The sequence below is a fragment of the Calidris pugnax genome, unplaced genomic scaffold (genome assembly GCF_001431845.1).
Source record: "Calidris pugnax isolate Ruff unplaced genomic scaffold, ASM143184v1 scaffold92, whole genome shotgun sequence".
Classification (NCBI taxonomy): domain Eukaryota; kingdom Metazoa; phylum Chordata; class Aves; order Charadriiformes; family Scolopacidae; genus Calidris; species Calidris pugnax.
In genome coordinates, this window is record NW_015090823.1 from 2,131,604 (window position 1) to 2,150,804 (window position 19,201).

At 44.4% G+C, this 19,201-nt stretch overlaps 1 protein-coding gene across 7 annotated transcripts in view; it reads left to right on the forward strand.

Moving 5' to 3' along the window:
• GRAMD1B (GRAM domain containing 1B) overlaps window positions 1–19,201 on the forward strand; it is a 110,235-nt gene that overhangs the window by 26,294 nt on the left and 64,740 nt on the right. Inside the window, exon 1 of one of the 7 annotated variants that reach the window (XM_014939971.1) lies at window positions 12,690–12,711. The exons of the other annotated variants lie outside the window; for them this stretch is intronic. The gene's annotated coding sequence lies outside the window, so the exon portion shown is untranslated. Of the gene's footprint in view, window positions 1–12,689; window positions 12,712–19,201 lie in introns of those variants that run through there. 7 annotated transcript variants of the gene reach the window in all.

Sequence of the window (19,201 nt, forward strand, 5' to 3'; positions counted from 1 at the left end):
TAACAACCACACATTTGGAGTGCTCTGCTTCTGTTAAAGATCTACAGGCAATTCTGTTCACTTGATCAATTGACTTATACAGCAGCTCTTAAAAAAAAAAAAAAAAACACACACAAAAAACCCCAAACAAAACCAAAACACAAACCCATACAAAAACCCAAATCAACAAACTAACCCAAAACAAAACCAAAAAAAGCGACCTCTGGAAGGACACAATGACCCAGGGTTTTAGCAGTCCTGCAAGTTGTGACAGAAGTTAAGCAAAGTAGGGCAGAAGAGGGGAGAGCAAAAAAACCCATGTGGTATGTACTGGAAGGTGCACCTTCTCTTGGCATGCTGCCGCTGACATCAGGTGGAAGGAGCCTGTGCTCTACTTGAAGGATCAGAGCAGAGAGCAAGTGAGGATCTGCACCAACCTCCGTACATCTGGGAAAGTGCTGAAAGAAGCTACCCTAGCTAAAAGTAAGGGGATGCTGAGTCGCGAAGTTGGCTCTGGGATAAAAACCAGAGAGGAATACATAGCTGAGGATGGCTGAGATCTGGACTAGGCATAGCCAATATCTTCAGTGCTTGCCTGCTCTTACTGTAAAGGATGGTACCAGGGTATGTTACCAGTGGAGTTAACTTCTCGGTGATGGATTTCCAAGGACCATGCTCCAATTCTCAGGTCCTTTCAAAGAAGATTAAGAATTTTGTCCTGCTGCTGGCAGATGCTTTTGGTTCTCTCTAGCAATTTTTTTTTCTTGAGATGTGGGTGCTGCTCTTGGCTTGTGCATTGTGAAGTACGGCCATGGTCCAGAACCCATACCCTGAGAAGGTGTCCTGCAGCACAGCAGTGAAGCAGGTCTGCCATCTGCGTGTATCTTCTCTGAGGAAAAAGCTTTCCTTCTGCAAAGTCATGTAAGTTGTCATGTGTCTATTGTGCCTGGCTCTTTATGCTGAGGGGGAGCCTATGTAGATTGTGCTTTGTCTTGGGGTAACCTTGGGCTTTCATCTGGATTAAGTCCAATTTCACGAGCCTGCTTCTGCTTGATCCAAGGACTTTGTCTTTGTCATGACACTGAGGCACCTATCGGGTTTAGGATGCCAAGTATCTTTAAGAATAAAAGTTAAGATACTGAACTGGAGGAAAAAAGCCCCAGTCCTTAGATGCATACTCAGTCTAATGAGGAGGCAAACTGGTGAAGGGGGAGCAGCATGGAAAGCACAAAGATGGAAAGTAATAGGCTGCAGGGCAATAGGGGCGAGAAAAGTGACTGGCAGTTTACAAGAGATGATATCAAAATGATTTACGTTAGAGATCATATCAAAATGAAGGCAATGGGGAAGAGCAGTTATCTTAAAGTATCTCAGAGTTTGATATGTCATACGTTTTTGGCTTCAGCTTGATTAGCCCCTTAATCTATGCAGTACCTTATTCTGATGGTTCCAGGGCTGCAGGGCTTATTTTTCCTTTGCGTAAGCTAGTTTCTCCAAAAAAAAAAGGATCAAAAAAATCACAAGAGAGCTTGCAAGATTAGGAAGTGGTTTAAGATATAGGCAAGTTTAAGAAATTTTGTCCGCTGCTTGAATTCCCACGAAGTTGCGTAAAGATCAGAAAGGAGGTAAAACTTTGAAAGTGTGCCAACATTTGCATCCTTGAGGTGTATGTAAAAGGTCAGGATAAATTCCATCTTCTATCTGTGTACCCAGGGCTTGCTTATGCTGCATCTTCATAGCCTGTGTCCCGTCCCTTTCCCCTTGATACGAAGAAGTTGGCACTAACGTACTGTGCCCATTTGCCTATGGGTGCAAAGTTTGCTACCTCTGCAGCTTCAGGGAGGGTGGGGGGTTTTTTTCCATTGCTTGGGGCAGCAGAAGAACAGGTGAGGACTGAGAGCAAAATGTGTCCACGCGTGCTGGGTCTGTTCTTAAAAGGGGAGGGTTGAGGCTGACAGAGCCCAGGGACCCTTGTTTGTGTGTCTGGATGTGATGAATCTGCAGGGAACAGAGCGCAGTAGCTCTCTGCCCTGAGCTGTGCTAACCCACCCAGCATGGTATAGCCCTCCTGTGTTATTAAGGGGAAAAGCTTACTGGAGTAAAAGGGGGGAATGGATGCTGTTATAAAGGGGATGACTAAGTAGAAGTCAGCTGCTGCTTTCTATGGTATGAGTGTAAAATTTGCAGAAGGCTAGTTCACTGCTCTTGCCAACAGTGCTAACTCTAAGGGATGCCTGAGTTTGAGTCCTTGGTAGGGAGGGTCCTGATACTAGTGCAATCCCTGAGTGGCTTGTATCTATTATGGATGCCTGATGCATCACCTTTAGGGAGATTTTCAAAACTGGTGCTAAAGACCTTGTGGAGGCTAATGAGCTCCCAGAGGGTCTCAGACCAAAACTCTGGTGCTTTTGTTATAACTTTAGGGTGAGTTTGGATCTGGATCTAGCTCCAAACTCAGAGTCAGTTGGACTTAATACTAAATAGAAAGCTTAATGAGAATGGCACAAGTCTCCTTTGTCACCTAGGAAAGATGGTTAATATTTAGATTCAAAGCTACTATCAGTTTTCCTCTCTCACCTTCTGGTTGCTGCTGCTTCCTGAGCCCCAGCATTGATTCTGTGCTGTAGAAGACAAGAACAGCTTAAGATCAGATCTCTTCCACTTGGATTGCCAGATTGGCTACTGTCAGCAGAATTACTATGAATGGAAATATCACCTGCTCTCTGCTCCTTGTGTGCCAACATTGGTTTTGTTTGAAGATGGGTTGTTGTTAATTGCAGAGTATGCCAATGTTCTGCTGTCAGTGGAGGTAAGGCAGACAGTTCTTTTTCTGGATAGTCAGTATTGGATTTGATTCATCAATGTTGTGCTCCATTTGTAAGCTCTTCCATTCTTGTTCTCCTTTAATCTTAAGGAGACTGAATTGAGAGCACTTTGATTTGAAGCAAGGGTGATAGTTCTGTTGTTCCCTCCTCCACAACTGAGGTATATGGAAGGACAGATACTTCTCTTCAGTTTGTCTTACTGGAGCCAGAGACAAGGAGGAGACCTGGGTGGGATTAACTGGTTTCCTTGTGATTTTTTCTCGGTGGTGGCTGTTGCTCAGTGCATGGGAGCCTGCAAGTTTGGAGACTTCAGAGCAGACTTGAGAGCAGGGTAATTCGACGCTCTGTATACTAGTGTATTCAAATACTGTAACTCTGGGCATTAGCTGATTGCCACTCATGAGACAATTTTATTGATCTTACGGATAGTTTTTGCACAGACAATAAGTAAAATAGGTAGTGTGAATCTCCACAGTCACTAAAAAGAAATATTTCTTAAAATTTGGCCCTCTGTTCAAGCTGTCATGGTCAGATGATACCTGCCTACTTCCCTTCTAAAGACAACTCAGAGCTTGTTAGTATGAGAACCTCTATACCAGATCAGTAATGTAACTTCACAAGAAAAGGCATGGTCTAGATGTAACGGCAGGACAAGCCAAGATCTGGATCTCGCTTCATTTCCTAATCAGTTCTGTCTCTACTGGTGGTGGTTAAGATTAGATAAACCCCCAAGTGCCTTGCGTATCACTGAATGCAGAGGAGGTCTGACAGACCTCACACGGCTGCGTCACTAGCTCGTGATGCTCAGGAACATGAGGAGGAGGTGAAGAGGCGTTTTAATGTCCCTCTTCTTCCTTATCTGAGACACTGGGCAGACTCCTTACCCTCCCTTCCTGTTCCCGAGAGCGGAAGTTGTAGTTGTGTAACTGCACTTCTCTCGCAGACTTTAAGTAATGGCCACCCCATCAGCTCTGTATCCTCTGGGAGCACTGTAATTCTCAGAATATTACGGCAGCTGTCTTGAAGCATGTGGAAGAGTGGCAGAGAAGGGGGTAGGAGGCTGGGATGCATTATAATTAACTATCCCCTTTTGTAGGTTTCCAGTTCTGGACGCGATCCTCCTTGGCCCTTGTCAGCAGAGGGATTTTTGTGCAGCGTGCTGTCAGCTGCTGAGCAGTTCGCGTGGTTTCACCTTGCACAAAGCATTCACTGTGCTCGGAGCCTTCCCTCCTCAGCAGGTCTGAGGGAGTGATGCTACCAACTGGATGCTGAAGAGCATGCTTGTACCTATTGCTTGCTGTGAGTTAATCAAGGATATTTCCCTCTGCTCCTTGGACAGGGTACCTCCTAGCCTGCTTAGAGGTATCCAGGTTTTGCTAAACCACCTCTGCCTATGAAAGGCTGCAGTCAAGCAGTGGCTGTGCTGCAGAATGTATCACACTTCCAGCTTTGTTTTCCTGCTTGCATGTTCTACTCAGGACTTTTTTCAAGTGGTCATTGCTGTGAGATGCCAACTGGCTGTTGAGAGCGAGGCTAGTTTTTCAGAAGACTAATTTAGAGTTGTTCTGCTTGCGCTTCCTTCTGTTTCGTACCAAATGTGGAAAAGGAGGGCATTCTGAGAGGGAAAGTGTTGGCATTAAGCCTGTTTTAGGGCCTCTTGAGATTGTCTGAAATTTGTCCAATTGTTGACCAAATAAAAGGACAAGGTGAATAGAGACAGACAAGGCCACTGTAGGCTTCTGGTGCAGCTCTAAAACTTCAATCCTGCTATAAAATTAGCCATCAGAGTCTCAGAACTTGCCTGATTTCAGCCTCTCACAACCAGAGCTGGAGTGTTGCAAAGATGCAGGGAAGTGAGAGGTTTTCTAGGCAGCCTGATGCTTCATTAAGTTAGTGTGTGGCCAGATCTGTGCAGGAAGTGGCTGCTGTGGAATCTGTATTGCAGATCTCTGGGCCAGAGTTTCCCGAGGTGTGTAGAACACATCCCTTTCAATTGGGGCTGTCTTCTCAAGCTGGGGTGTGGGCTGGGATGCACCTAGGGGCTGTAAGTGTCCTTCTGATTTTATTGTATATGCCCAAAAGTGAAGGGTCTGGGAATTTGAACTGTACCAGTAATGTCTTTTTGATGATACTTGTAGAAACAAACTGATGCTAGAAATCAGTGCAGGGTTTCCTCAAAAAGGGCATTGTGTAGGCAATATCTCTTTGTCTCCCTGTCAGAGAAACCCACCTTTCTTCATGCTGGGAACACTTTAACTGAGATGTCATCAGAAACCAAGAAGTACTTATGAGTCATGTCATAAATGTGCCTGGTGCTCCTGTTGCAAAGAAAAACTGAAAGCACGTTATTCCTTACTTCCATCTTATGTGGTGTAACTGATTACTAAATACAGTGCAGTAAAACAAAGGTGATGTTAAAATAAAATGGGGTGGGATGGTGTACAGCTCTTCAGGTCCTTGTTTTCTAATCTCTTTTCCTTGTGATGGGAAGGGGTGGTTTGGGGAATCAGCTGGGCAAACACTAAAAAAAGTACATCTCAAAATATCTATCTGGAGTTCTGTGTTACTTTTTCAGTCGTTAACCTCGGGTTTCCCTCTTTTTCTCCAGATACAATAGCTGCAAGTCTAGTTTGTCATGTGTTAAAGACATCTTTTGTTAATATTATTTGCATACAGTGATGCCTAGGATCCCTGGTCATGGTCTTGGACCCGGTGTGCTATTTAAGTGGAAGCAGAAGGGGATCCTCGCCGCACAGAACGCGAATCAGTGTTAGCATTGCTTTTCACAGCCCTGGGTTTCTAGCCAGTGGCTTCAAGAAGCTGAATGCACAGAGGGAGGCTGATCATTCTGCCTATATTTCAGACTGCAGCTGGAGGATGAAATGCTGTTGACCCATGATGCTGCTGCCTCAGCTTCCCCTGAGACTCTGGCAGGTTATGCGAGTGGTGGAAGAGGATCTATATGTATAGCTTTTTTCAGCTTGAATGCATGTGCTTTTGCCCTTACAGAGACCTTTACAGACCCTTGTTTACAGTGTGGCCATCAGCTGTTTCTGAATCAGCTGCTCAGTGCAGGATATTTCTTACTTTTCTGTAGGGACAAAAAAATTCTCCCGAAGTGAGAAGGCCCTGGTCTGAACTGGGAATTCAAGTTGTTTTGGATTTGCTTGGTGAAACATCCTCCTAATCTTCTAAGATAGCAGCTATCTGGTATGGATTGCTATCCCTGAACAAATCAGCTTTTTCCTAACTTTGCAGTCAGCAGATAAACACTTTATTATGGCCTTTCCCATTCTTTTAGTGATATATATCCCTAGCGTATGCAAGTATTTGCAATGTTTACCTTGAAAAATAATTGCTTCTCTACTCGTTACAGTTGACAGTCTAAATGTGGAAATAGAAAGTATTCAAAATGAGTTATAATATAAAGCAGTAGAAACAATGTAGGGTGGGAAATCCGTAGTGATGCTAAGTACTGAATTCTTGCTGCATTCCCTGACCGTAGGAAATAAGATGATCTTGGGGAAATACAGTGCACAAAGAATAGGTACTTATTGTAAGTAGATAAATCATGGAATCATGAAGAGATTCTTGTGACTTTGTATTTTACCTGCCTGTTTTAAGTACCTCCTCTCCACCCTGAGATTGTGACTCCATTTAGCAGAGCATGGGACACAGCAGGAGGAGCTCATTTGTGTCTCCCTGTGAAGAAGTGTTAATAGGTGCTGCTTTCTTGTTGGGAGAAGGGGGCACCTTTTATCAAGCAGAAAGTGTACAGGGTTCTCTCTGTGACCTGATACCTCACTGAGCTGCTCCGGCTGCTCTGTTTACTGGTGGATCAGAAAGTTCTGGCAGAAAAGGCTATTAGGAGAAAAATTTCCTTCTAATGAGTCAGATGGGCTTGGAACATCCTTTTATGGACTCTGGCTTTCTCCTGAGCTAAACACCTATGCTTTTCACCAAGAGGAAAACTGGTAGTGATGTTGATGCTCAAACCACTTTTCCTTCTCATTTCAGGAGACTTGGGAAAAGCTTTGTTAGTTTCTCCCTGGGAATGAACAGTTTAGTTAAAGAGAAATGGTAGTTAGCGAATTCTGGCCTTATCACTCTGGTAATTATCACCCTCAAATTATTTTTGTTTCAGTAGAGAATTCTTAATTCTCTCAGGGTTTGTGCATATTATCTGGGAGAGACTTAAGGGCAGCTGTGCCTTTAAAATTGAATTGCCTGTGATGGAAGAAATCTGAGAGCTGAGAAAGGAGGACCAGTGCCTCTTGCGCAGATCAAGGTCTTCAGAGATTTCTCTATAGCTCTGCCTTCTCGTCAGCCTAGTCACTGCTCCTCTCCTCTGGGGCCCAACTAGTCATCCTAGAACTGTCTCAGTGGTGGCATTGCATCTTTCCACGGTGGATTCCGAGGTCACCGCTCTGTGCTGCTTTTTTCCCCCAAAACTACTGTGTGTGTAAACAAGCTGGGATTCCATCCTCTTTGAGCTCAACAGTGTTCTGCTCCCTTGCTGTGTGAAGTGACGCTTCCTCAGATTGCTGGGGAGCACATTGGCACTTGGACAGACTTCCCCATTTCTGCAGATGACAGTAACCGTGTGAGTGCTCACTGACCTCTCAGTTTCTTCTTTTCCTTCACCTCTTTCCTTGTTTTTCTTCCCACCCATTTCTTTCTTGGCCTTTGCAGAGTATTTGTTGTGCATTTCGGTGATAAGATGGCAGCATGCGTCTCTCCGCTGCACCATGCATCATAACAAGGTCAGGCATCGTAATGGTACTAGCCAAGGTCTGTCCTTGAGCCTCTCTGCTTTTTTTTTCCTGTTCTCCTGCAAGTTTGACCTAATACTTTTCCTTAAGCCTTGTCTGCTGCTTGTCTTCCCTTCCCTTTTAAGTACGCTGCTCCAAATCTTCAGTTGTAATGTGCTCTGTTGTGTGCTCTCTCTCTCTTCTGAATCCTTTCCTCCTGTTTAAAGGGTAGGCCAAATCTAATATGGGCCTGCTTGAGGGATATGGGTCTAACAAAGTTTCTAGTGTTATAAGATTTTTTTTTTTTGTGTTATTTTTCTAGTTTGGGAAAGAATCTTTGTTTCAGGCTCAGACATGTAAATGCTAAGACTTCTTTATGGTGAGCTTGAACAGGCTGTTGCTTTGTGCAGCACCTGCTATGCATTAGTCCCTCAAACCAGGAATCTTTTTTTCCTGGGTTCCCCAATGAAGTGTGTAGCTTTTTGCTATGTGACACCGAGGAAACCAGGCATCCTTCTGTATTGTATCCCTGTTTGCAGCCTGCCATCCTTTGTTCTACCCTGTTGCTGATGCCACTGCTACTGGAAGACCCCTCAGACATGCGAGGGGTGGTATGTGACTTGGGCTTTGGGAGGCTTTCACTGCTGATCTGAAACACCTCTCTGTCTGCAAACTGGAAGCTTGTATTTAAGACCAGGGTCTTGAGCCTCTGCTTTAGCTGCTTTCTTCTGTCTTCAGGTTTCAGAAATGAATGATCTAGGACCTTTCTATTCCATTCATGAATTAGCAGACATTCTTCTAGGGTACCTATTGTTAAAGCCAAAAATAATGCAGCGTGTGTTCTTGCTACAGGGTTTTCACCCATTGATCTGAAACATCCAAGGTTAGCTTTTGCCTAGAATAGGATATTGCATCAGATACCCCATGGGTACACAAGAGTACAGAAGGCTTTGCTTCTCTGGTGTGCTACCTCTGTGTCTCTATAGATTATCCTATAGGCAGTGTGAGCCCAAAATCTGCAAGTTGTTGGACTCTATATAGACATTTAGCTCAATGTACTTGAAAGACTTTTAAGTTACAAAGGATCCGAAGTATCTTGGCTGTTAGGCAGTTTAAAGTACTCTGATTTGGGGATCTGAGTGAAAATCTTGTTCTATTAAGGTATTGGGCTGTGGTGTGATGTGACTTATTTCATGTCATGAGTTATTTCAGAACATCTTGACCCAAATAACAAGGGAGATGATCAGGTCATAATATTTCTGCCCAAGGTAATGAAGTCTCATTACCTTTTCACTGGTGGCTGCAAGTTATTTGCAAAAGAAGGTAAAAATTAAAAGATGGCTTTTCATTTCTTGATGAAGTAAAATCAAGGAGGAGTTTTTCTATTAAACATGTGATGAGTCATGAAGTTTTCTGTTAGCTTGCCCCTTTTCAGACGGAATGAGTCTTGTCTGGGGTGTGAGAGGTTATTACACCATCTCAAGCAAATGGAAGGTTAAGAGTTCAAACACAAAAGACAATGAGGGGGGAAAAAGATCAGTAAGACTCTGTGTGAAAGCAGCAGCCCTCCTTTGTTATAATATTGCTCAAGAAAGAAGCAATAGCGATCTGAATCATCCCAGTTTCTCCACCCTCCTGATACCCTCTTCTTACACAAATAGTATCCTTCCTCCTCCAAATTCCCTATAGGGAATTATTTTTCTTCATCTTTTGATGGAGGGGAGCTTCTCTCCATTCTCTTCTTCCAGGATAGCTGAAGGTACTGCTTTTCTGCTGTGATGCTCTTTTACCTTGTTCTCCCTTCCAAGACTGTAAGTTCTAACTTGCATGCTGTGACAAACGCTGCTTTCCCATCGCTTAGAAAGGAAAGGCTTCCAGGCACTTTCTGTTCTGTATCCAGTGTGACTACAGCTCCCATGATGCTGAGTGTGAAATGCATATTTTCTTTCTGGAAATGAAGTCTCACGTGACTTCCAAGCTGCTGCAGCAGAGAGAGAGTCCCTTCTGAGATTTTTTTTTTTTTTTTTTTTTTTCCCTGGGGAAATGGAGGTGTGCCCTAGCTTGCAGATGCTGTGATTGCACATGACTTCCTCTGACAGCTGAGGCTGTAGAGCCGCAGAACACTGCTGACTTCGGGAAGAATTCAGGAGTTTATCCATCTGGCACATTTTCCTGGGGATCTGTACACGTGTACACTGAGGTGCATAACAGTTAAACTGTCTCTTCCTTACATTCTGGTGTTCTTTGTAGCAGTTCTTTCTCTTTCCCAGTAACGTTTCCTGATTTGTTTCTAGTTTTCCCTCCCACTAGCTCTGTTACTAACAGGTACTGTTTTGCATGCATGTTTCACAGAGGCACAGGGGTTTTTTTACTGCTCCCCCAACTTATGCAGACTTTCTTTTCTTGCCATATGGGAGAATCAAACTGTAGCTGAAGTGATTACCTCAGAGGTAGCACATCGCATTTTGTGCCTGCAGGTTGTGCATCTTTTGTAGTGAACTAATCTGCCTGAGCCTTTTAAGCCCCTTGATTCCATGTGTGAATACTCGAATATGTACATTTTTCAATTACCATGAATCTTTTGGAGGTGAAACTGCTCTGGTTAGTGTGAAGCTAGAACTGTAATGATGGGTGGTATTAAAGCCACAATCTATAACAATACGGAGGATGCCCTAGAGTCTGTAAGTTGTGACAGTGTATGGCTGTTTGAAGGGACAGTGACACTTGCAGGTGGTTCTTATAACAGGCAATGTTTTCTAATTTGTAAAATATCTTTTTGGAGGCTATTGCAAGTTCAAACCCAGAGCTAACATGATTGTTGCTGTAGCTATTTATAGAGCCTTGAATTCTTACCCTGACCTAAAGTGTCATAGTGGGTTGTTCCCTTCCGAAAAGTGGACTTCCTCAGGAGATGTTTCCTGTTTGCTTTTAAGTTCATAAGCTATTGCACCCTGCTGGGACTACAGATAGCCTCTGCTGTAAAGAGACTGCAACATGGAAATTTAACTTTTTCTGAATTGCGAAGTCAGGCTTTACTGGTTCTCTAGCCTAGGATTTGCTGAAGGTTCTTTGTGAGGCTGTTGGTGGAGTGTTTTTTTTCCCCTGTGCTGCTGTGAATACTTGTAACAAAATGCACATAAGATTGCTCTTAAGGGACTTCAGTGGCTCCATAAAAGAGGGATTGGGGAATAGATTGTGTGGGCATTTGCTGCTTATGTATCTGTACTGGATGTCTTAAATTTGCTTTTCAGACTACTGTCATCAGTGTTATAGCATAGGAGCCATTTGGAAATTCATCTAATGCACAACAAAGATGACATTACTTATCCTAGTGAGTGTAACTCGTGTGGCATGGTGATATTTTTCTTGTGTGGCATTGGATCGGGTATGTTGAAGCTTTGTTATGTCCACAGCAATGCTGGGGATGAAAATGGGAAATACCTGCTATGGCATCCCATGGCCCATGATCTACATGTATTCCTAAGATGGGCTTTATGTTGCTGATAAACACGAGTGGTATATTTGAATATGCTGAGCAAAAAGGTGTAGTGTGACAGCCTTGATGTGGATAAGCAGGTTGCTGCCTGAATGCCTCAACTGAAAAATATCAGAAATACACATTTCCTGGATGTGAAGTCAGGACTTGGGAGCTTTCTCTGTGTATATTAGTTACTGATGGCCCATTTTAGAGGTGGTTTGAGTGCTTAATATTGTTACCTGTCTGTGGACTACTGGGCCCTCTTTACTATTTCCATCATAAATCTGCATGATAGTGACATCTGTTACACACATTCCAGTGCCTACTAATACTTTTAATGCAAAATACTTTTAATATAATGAAACCCAGTGGGCAGGTGTGCCTGTGCACAAGGGAATAGCAGCGCTGTGGTTTTGCAGAGACTACGTAGCTGCTGGGCAGCGTGTGTAAACTGTTTTGTGTGCTGTAAATTCTTTTCCAGTGCCCCTGGTCTTTGTGTACTACACTGTGGTGCCTGCTGTGTGCCTGAGCACAGCGTGCTGCGCCGTTGTATGAATAAGCACTTTCAAGCGCTGATGTTTCTAGCCCTCAGAGGCTCTTAATTTGACTAAGCCCTGCAGTGTTTTTTCTACCTCCCTCCCAGCCGGGATTGCTCATGTCTGTCTGGTTTGCCAGGGCGCCGCGAGGAGCTGCGGACGAGGGTTGCTGGGCTGGGGAGCTGAGGGATCTCCAGCCTGCTGGAGTGTAGTGGAGCAGGCCAGGAGGAGCCTGCGGGACCGGGAGGCAGCAGCTGGGTGATGAATGGGGAGGCATGAAGTCACCGCGCTCCGCCAATCAGGGCTACGGCTGCTACGGGTGCCTCTTGATGCTGGGACAAATCTTGCCTTAGACGATGATTTGGTATTTTCGGTCTGAGCTTGAGTGTGCACCAAAGAGCCCCTAGTTTAGGTCCAATCACTTCTGAGTGGTACTGAGGTGAGTGTTCTCAGTAGGATGCAGATGACGTGCCTCCACTCTGCGTTTTTTCTCTGCACGTGTAAATCTCTCTCTCTAAATGATCTGTCTCTGGTATGCTTATTTTGCACCATTGCTTCTCTACCTATCTGGCTGACCCCTTTCACACTTTTCTTTCAGAAGCTGCCTTTTCCTTCCCTACATCCACCCTCCTCACGTCCGATCCTTCCTCCTTTACCTGTGCACTGCCCTGATTCCTAAAGTACCCGTCTGGGGGGTTGGTTGTGTCACTCTCCCTTCCCTGTGGAGTAAGAAGGAGAAAGAGCAGCATGTCGGGAAGGCGGGTTGCTTGCCTGCTCCCTGCAGGCTCAGACCACAAAAGGAAGCTGGGAGGAGGGTCCTCAGCATTCTGCTGTACCTTTGGGTGGTGGCAGGGGGGGGGAGTTGGAGGAGCAATGACTTGGGTCTTGTGCCAGACTCCAGTTAAGTATCAAAATTGGGACTAGCTTGAGATACTGCCTATCTTTGAGGGCAGGAGGGAAAACTTGGGACTAGCTCTTAAGGGACTTTTTTGTTTTTCTCATCCCCCTGTCAAGTTGTTCGTCTCCTTTTCTTCATCTTCTTTTGACTTTCCCTTTTTCTCCCCTCCCTTTTCCTTCAATGCTCTTGTTTACTGATAGGCCAAGCAGAAAACATGGAGACGTCTGATATGGCGACAGCAAAGGTAGGATGGAAATGCTGCCGGCCTCACTGTGCGTAAGTGGTTTCGCTTGGCAACTTCTTATTTTGTCTCTCAACCATTTTACTTGCTCCTGACCTTTACCCTGATGCTGGGAGTGGGCACTAGTGATGGGATTTGGATTCTGGGAGGAAGTAATGTTGTGGTCACTGTCTTTTATATGTTGCTGTTCTTGTAATATTTGAGAAAATCTTAATGTTGATGCTCTAGGCGAAGGTCGGAGGTGGGTTGGAGAGAAATAAGGGAGTCTGCATTACTGTCAGTGGTGGTTTGTGATGCCAAGGAGGGAGCCGGGCTGCTGGCAGAGCCTGCCTTGCTGCTGTCTGAGAGAGCGACGCTAGAGGGCGCTTTAGGGGCAGCTTTCCTGCTCCTGGGGACCGTTGTGTGAGTAGAAGTGCCTTTTGGCAGCCTAAATGCTTTTTTTTCTTTTTTTTTTTTTTCTCTTTTTGGAAAGGATCTCGGGGAATGCTGAGTGAGAAAGTAATTCGAGCTCATAGATGCATCCGCCCTTTTCTGTGAAGGCTGTTCTGTTGCCTGTGCTGCTTGCTTTTTACCAGGTTGTAGGTTCTGCTTTCCTGGGGGCTGGCAAACTGGAAATCTGTGGGAATGGAACTTGGTGGATCAAGATGGTCTTGTGAGGTTGAAATGGGAGATGTAGGCCATGCATGGCTGCGGCATTGTTCGGAGAGACCTGGAAAGCATAAGATTTGTCTTGCCATTGAATAGTTCTATCTCGTGACAGAGACCACTGATTATGTCTTCACAGCAAATGGTTTGTTATCTAGCATGAGCCTGCCACCAGTGCGACTTCCCTTGGTGTCAGAATATGGTTAATGTGCTGGGAATGTATCTGCAAAATGTATCTTGTGCTGTGATCTCAGCAGAGTCTGAAATTAAGCATGTTTGAAAAAAGCCATAGCTTGGAAAGAGTGGGGAAAATAGCATTAGTAGGTAGAAAACTCCTGCTTTTGAGCTTTGCACTGAACTGGATGCTTGAGCGTGGTGTTATGGCATGCTGTGTTCCAGGAGGGAACTGCTCTACCTGAGGATAGCAGTCCGTGGTTAAAACCCCCCTGTGGTACTGAGAACAGATGGTAGGGCTTATTTTACGGCTCAGCTAGAATTCAAGTTGAGTTTGAGTTTTCCCTTTTCCCGGGCCCAGGGCTGGCAAAGAACTTCTGAGAGGGCTTAACAGTTGTGTTTTCTCAGCCTGAGATGATGCCAAAAACGGCTGTGGGATGTGATATCAGGATGTTACTTCCACGGCTGCTCTCCATTGTGTTATACTGTTGCTTCCTCTTCTGCTGGGGCACCTTTCAGGCTATCTCAAGAACTGGCATTTCCTCATTTGCCCAACAATGATCACACATTTAGCACATTAAAAATATAGAGGTGCGCAGCTTTTACTGGTTTGTAGCTTATGGTTTTAATACCAAGGTAATCAATCATTCATCCTCATCTTGAGGCTTTTCAGAACTGTCATTGGAATCAGAAAGTTTTGTCCCTTGTATGCTATGGAGGGGTACTTTTCTTTGGGATAGTAACACGGTGCCGTGTCACCTCGCAGTTTTGCTTACATGGTGCCCTGCTAAAGCAGGAACCCTGATTGTTTTGTCCCTGCTGCTTGCTGAGTGCGAAAGGGAAACATAGTTAACCTATTAGAGAGCAAAAAAAAAAAAGGCCAATGTGAAACTAGAATGCTTCCTGGGAAAGCATGAATCACTTTCCAGGTTGGAAATGAAGAACATAAATTAGTGAGCTGCCTCTCATTTCCCTGACACTGAAAGGTTCTTGTTCTTTGTACTGCAAGTACATACATGGAAAGTCCTCAGACCTTTTAGGGTGAGGGGGAGATATTTAAGCACCTGATATACTTGTTCCATCTTGATGGAAATACGTTCTTATGAGTTGTAATGGGAATGATGAAGCAAGAAAAGATGCCTATTTACAGTACTGCACAGCTTTTGCTTAGCGATTATTTCCTTGGCTTTTATTAGATAACACTTGCTAAAGCTGGAATTGCTTGGAGAAGTATGTGTAAGGGGAAAAGGACAATAGGGTAACACAAAATAGCTGATATGTGAATAAAAGTGCTAAATATTAAATACTGTCGTATGGCATGTAACTTTTGTAGTTGACTCTGTGCCTCCAGCTTACATCCAAGCCCTGACAAGGGAGGTGGCAAAATGCTGAGTATGAATTGCCTATTTCTTGCCATCTGACCAGAATGCAAGAGAACACCAAGACCTAATTCATTACTGTCTGTCACGTTGTACAGATGTTCTTGCCTGTACAGAGGGCACGTAAAGCACTGTCCCATCTGGACAGTACTATTTAGTGCTGCTTTCATCCAAGCTGGAGGTCAGAAATAATAAAAAAATCCTACTCTGGTTTTGTGTGTTGCAGACCTAACTTCTTTTTTAATTTATGTGGCCTTGACATTTTGTAGCTATGGGTCAGGAAAACATCCGGTTTTCTTTCTAACTCCTTTTTTTTCTGCTACTCATAATCTCCAAGTCTTTCTTCAGTTTGAGAAAGTTCTGCATGGTTTTAACTTTGTTGCTCTTTTTAGTATTTGTGTGCACTGTTTGTCTTCCTCATCCTGGCTGGGAGTGGAAGCAACCAGAAGCCACAAGGGAGTCTGTATTCATGGTATTCTTGCTCTGGACCAGAAGTACTCAAAATGTTACTGGCTGTAGGCCAGGGCCCCAGTTATCTTGTTTTAATCCTTTTTGAAGTTTAGGAGAATTCTGCCTGAAGGGAGGGATGTGGGACGACGGACACTATGTAAACTTAAAAAAAAAAAAAGAGATCCTTTTCTCAAACACAATTCTATTGCAAAAAGCAAATACTTTGACTTGGAGATTTCATGGCTAGAAGGGAAAATTATGAACATCTGATCTAGTATTCTGTACAAAGGGCGGTCCTTGGTGAAAATATACATATGTCTCTGTAAATAGGTCAAATATGAATGAGTACAAAAGAGGAGATTGGTAGAGGAAGAAATAGCAAAAAAACATCGGGTTTTGGCAGCAAGGTGGTCTGACTGAGATATGAAAGTGATCTGAGAACAGAACACAACACTGAAAGATGTGAAGGCAATCAACAAAAATGTTATGAAATAGTCGATGGAGGAGGGATATAAAAGAATGACGGAGGGGAGAAGGAAGCAGGAGCAGGTGTAGAGAGAAGTGTGGTGTTTAGGAAGAGGCAAAAGATGCAGTTCTGATGTGGGCATAGAGGTGGCTGTCAAGAGAGGACCAGGAGAGCCACAGCTGCAGCATCTTGTGTAGAGACAGGTATGTGGGTGGCTGGGGAAGGTGGGTTACAGAAGCTGTAGGCACTTGAGCTGGTTGATGATCCTGGTGCTCTAGTTGAAGCATTTGTACTTTGGAGACTACTGCCTTTCTCAGCAGAAATGAAGGGCGCCTCCATGTGTTTCATATGGCTGCTGCTGAATTCAGAACTTTTTGGTTAGGCAAGAGAGGAGAGGCTGTGGTAGGTGAGACAGAAGGCAGACAATGTTGTTGCTGTGTTTTTGGGATTTTGCATTTGCTACTGTTGGCCAAAAAGACATCCTCTCTCAGAAATCTTCCACTGTTTTCAGCTATTTTGCTTGTTTTCATAAAACATGAAAGCAAACCAAAAGGAAAACCAATGTTTATGCATTTATTATTTTTGCTATTTTTTCTATTCGTATGGAAAAATAAAAGAATTTTTACCAAAATAACTATGGCTTGGGAAAGCTCTTTTGCATGCAAAACACGATAATCAAAGATTGTTTGTCACTTAACACTGACACTTAATCCAAAATAATGTCATTGATACTTATTACAACCATGTAATGAATGGCTCCTTATAGCTTGTAGTTGCAGGGGTGAAAGAAAAGACACAGATTATTGTGGGTTTACTGGGCATAACTGGGCATACCCAGTTTCAAAACAGAGGTCTGTAGCAGAGCCAGAAATGGGTTTGGATCTCCCAAGCCTCAGTTCTGACTGCTCTTTTTCTGTTTTCCCATTTTCCTGTTTTGTGGGATGGATGCTTGGGATGGAGTAGGTAGATAATTTATCTGGAATTCAATTTGCGTGTGACTCTTTAAGTATTCTTAGCACTGTGGAGGTGGACAGGGTGGCTGCATGTAGCCTATCTCTCTTGATGTCTATATATGCTCTTTTGTTACCTTATTTAAATTTTAATAATTTTTTTTTTTTTCCCTGGCGTGGTTATGTGCAGAGGATGGAGAAAAAGTTAAGGCCATGCAGAATTATTTGCCACAGATGGACCAGTCAAGTGAACACATTGGGACTGTAAATAGCAGTGACAGTGGGGTCACCTGCCTGGGGTTCACTGAAGATGGTGAGTGACCCACAGTCCTTTCACCAAGGCTCCTGCTGCGAGGATTTCAGAGAGGAGATCCCAGCTGAATTGTAGCAGAGGTGGCTGTGCCCATCAGCTGGATGCTTATACGGACACTTTCTTCTGAGCGGTCTATCTCCTTTGATAATTTCCTAACCCTCATGTTAATTCAAAAAAAAAATATAGAAAAGTAAAAAAAAAAAAAAAGTACATGACTGCTTATCTCTTAATACCTTTCTTGCCTGAGCTTTGATTTCTAAACATGTGACTCTGCAGCATTAGTCTGTCCCAGATTTGCCAAGCTTGCAGGTCTCCTGACCCATTTTACAGCATTTTGATTTGCTTCCCTCCTTGACAACCTGCAGGCCACAGATGCAGAGCATCTCACGGAGAAAAGTTGAGTCCCATCCAGGCATCTAATATAGGTTGTACCTAATGAGGGCTGCATCTGAGATTATTTGGATTATTTGGTGTCAGATTTGAATGTGGGGTTTTGGGGGGGGGGTGGGGTGGGGTGTTGATACTGTTTGTCCTGTGGAAATGTGTGCGCCCAGCTTTATGGTTAAGTTAATGCTTTTTGTCTAGAAATAAACAAAAAGGCATGGTGCAAAGTTCATGTTGGAAACAGTTCTCAAAGCAGGGGTTGGAAATCTCTCTGCCTGGCATGGGCCCTTCTGCAGGGTACTGTCCCTCACCATCCTTCCCAAATGAAGTGGAAGACAGTTCTACAGAGGATGCACTTCCACACTAGTTGCTTCCTTCTGCAGCAGACACCCGAGCACGATGATATTTAATAATGAAGCAAAGGCTGCAACATGTCACAAGTGTTTGGGAAGCTATTGGGAGGGGGCTAGCACTGAGCTGAGTTTTCCCTTTCTCACTCAACTCCCCAGAAAGTGTTAATTTGCAGGGGTTTTATAACTTCAGCCCCCTGTCAAGATCCTGTTTCCTTTCACCTGCCCTGGAATCACTGAAGCCCTACAACTGTGGCTTCCTGCTGAATTCAGAACTGGAACTTTGCTTCTGTCCATCTGTTCAGGCTCTGGGAGAATCAGAAAAAAGATGTAGTGCCTTTATTAAGCAAAATACGAAAGCGGAGAAGCACGTGTTTGTTACGTGAGCATCAGTCTCCGTGTTTGCTCAAGTAATGAGGGCAAATTTCACAGAAAGCCTTGTACAAGACTTCAGGCTAGTAACCCTAGCACGTCCCTGTCCAAGGAGAAGTGAACAGAATGGAGGTGGTGATTTTTCAAGCCACGATTTTTCTATCATTTCACGTGGAGAGATCAGCTGCAGTCCTGGGGACAAAAAACACCCTTCAAGATAGTAGAATCTTCCTCTTTTCTTTACTGCTGTTTTTACCATCCACAGCCTGTGCTCAATTCCTGTACTGTTTATAAGCATCACACTGTTTCTGTCCCTAGACCAAAGATACTCTGATCTCTTTCCAGGTTGTGAGAGCACTCCCATGCTTCACTTTTTGAAGTACGTTAAATAACTCTAAACTATGAAATAGTTGAAAGTATAGGTTATTTGAAATATACTGCCCTACTCCTTGTGCAGAAGGAGCAGTAGAATGCATTCCTTCTTGCAAGAAAGAAAGAAGAATTCCCGGGAAAAGTACAGTGTATAGAAGGAAATGAGGGAAGTGATGCAATAACTGCCACTGCTTCTCCCTGCCAGGCCTTGCCCGTGACCCAGCCCTCTGCCTGCTGTGGGGGAGATGACCTTTATTATACGCTGTGGGGAGGAAGAGGTCCATAATGGTCCACAGCCACCTCTCCTCTTGTCTTTGTGCCAACGGTGGCAGGAGAATAAGATACTCTCTGCTTCAGGGACTCGTCTCCTGCCCCTCGGAAAATTTCAGTTCCGACTAAGCCCTTCCCTCGCTTATTATTCAGCGTTATTGAGCCCCTTGGGTTAATTAATCCCGCGGCAAAGAACTAGAGGGAGCCCTGGGGGCCGGCCTGGCGCTGCCCGAACATGGGAAGAGAGAGGAGGGAGGAGGGATGATGGGACGGGAGGAAGGCGCCTTCCCCTTCTCCTGGCTCCCGGCCCGCGGGAGCCGTCTCCCCGGCCCGGAGCATCGCTGCGGCGGCGGGCCCGGGGGTGGGGT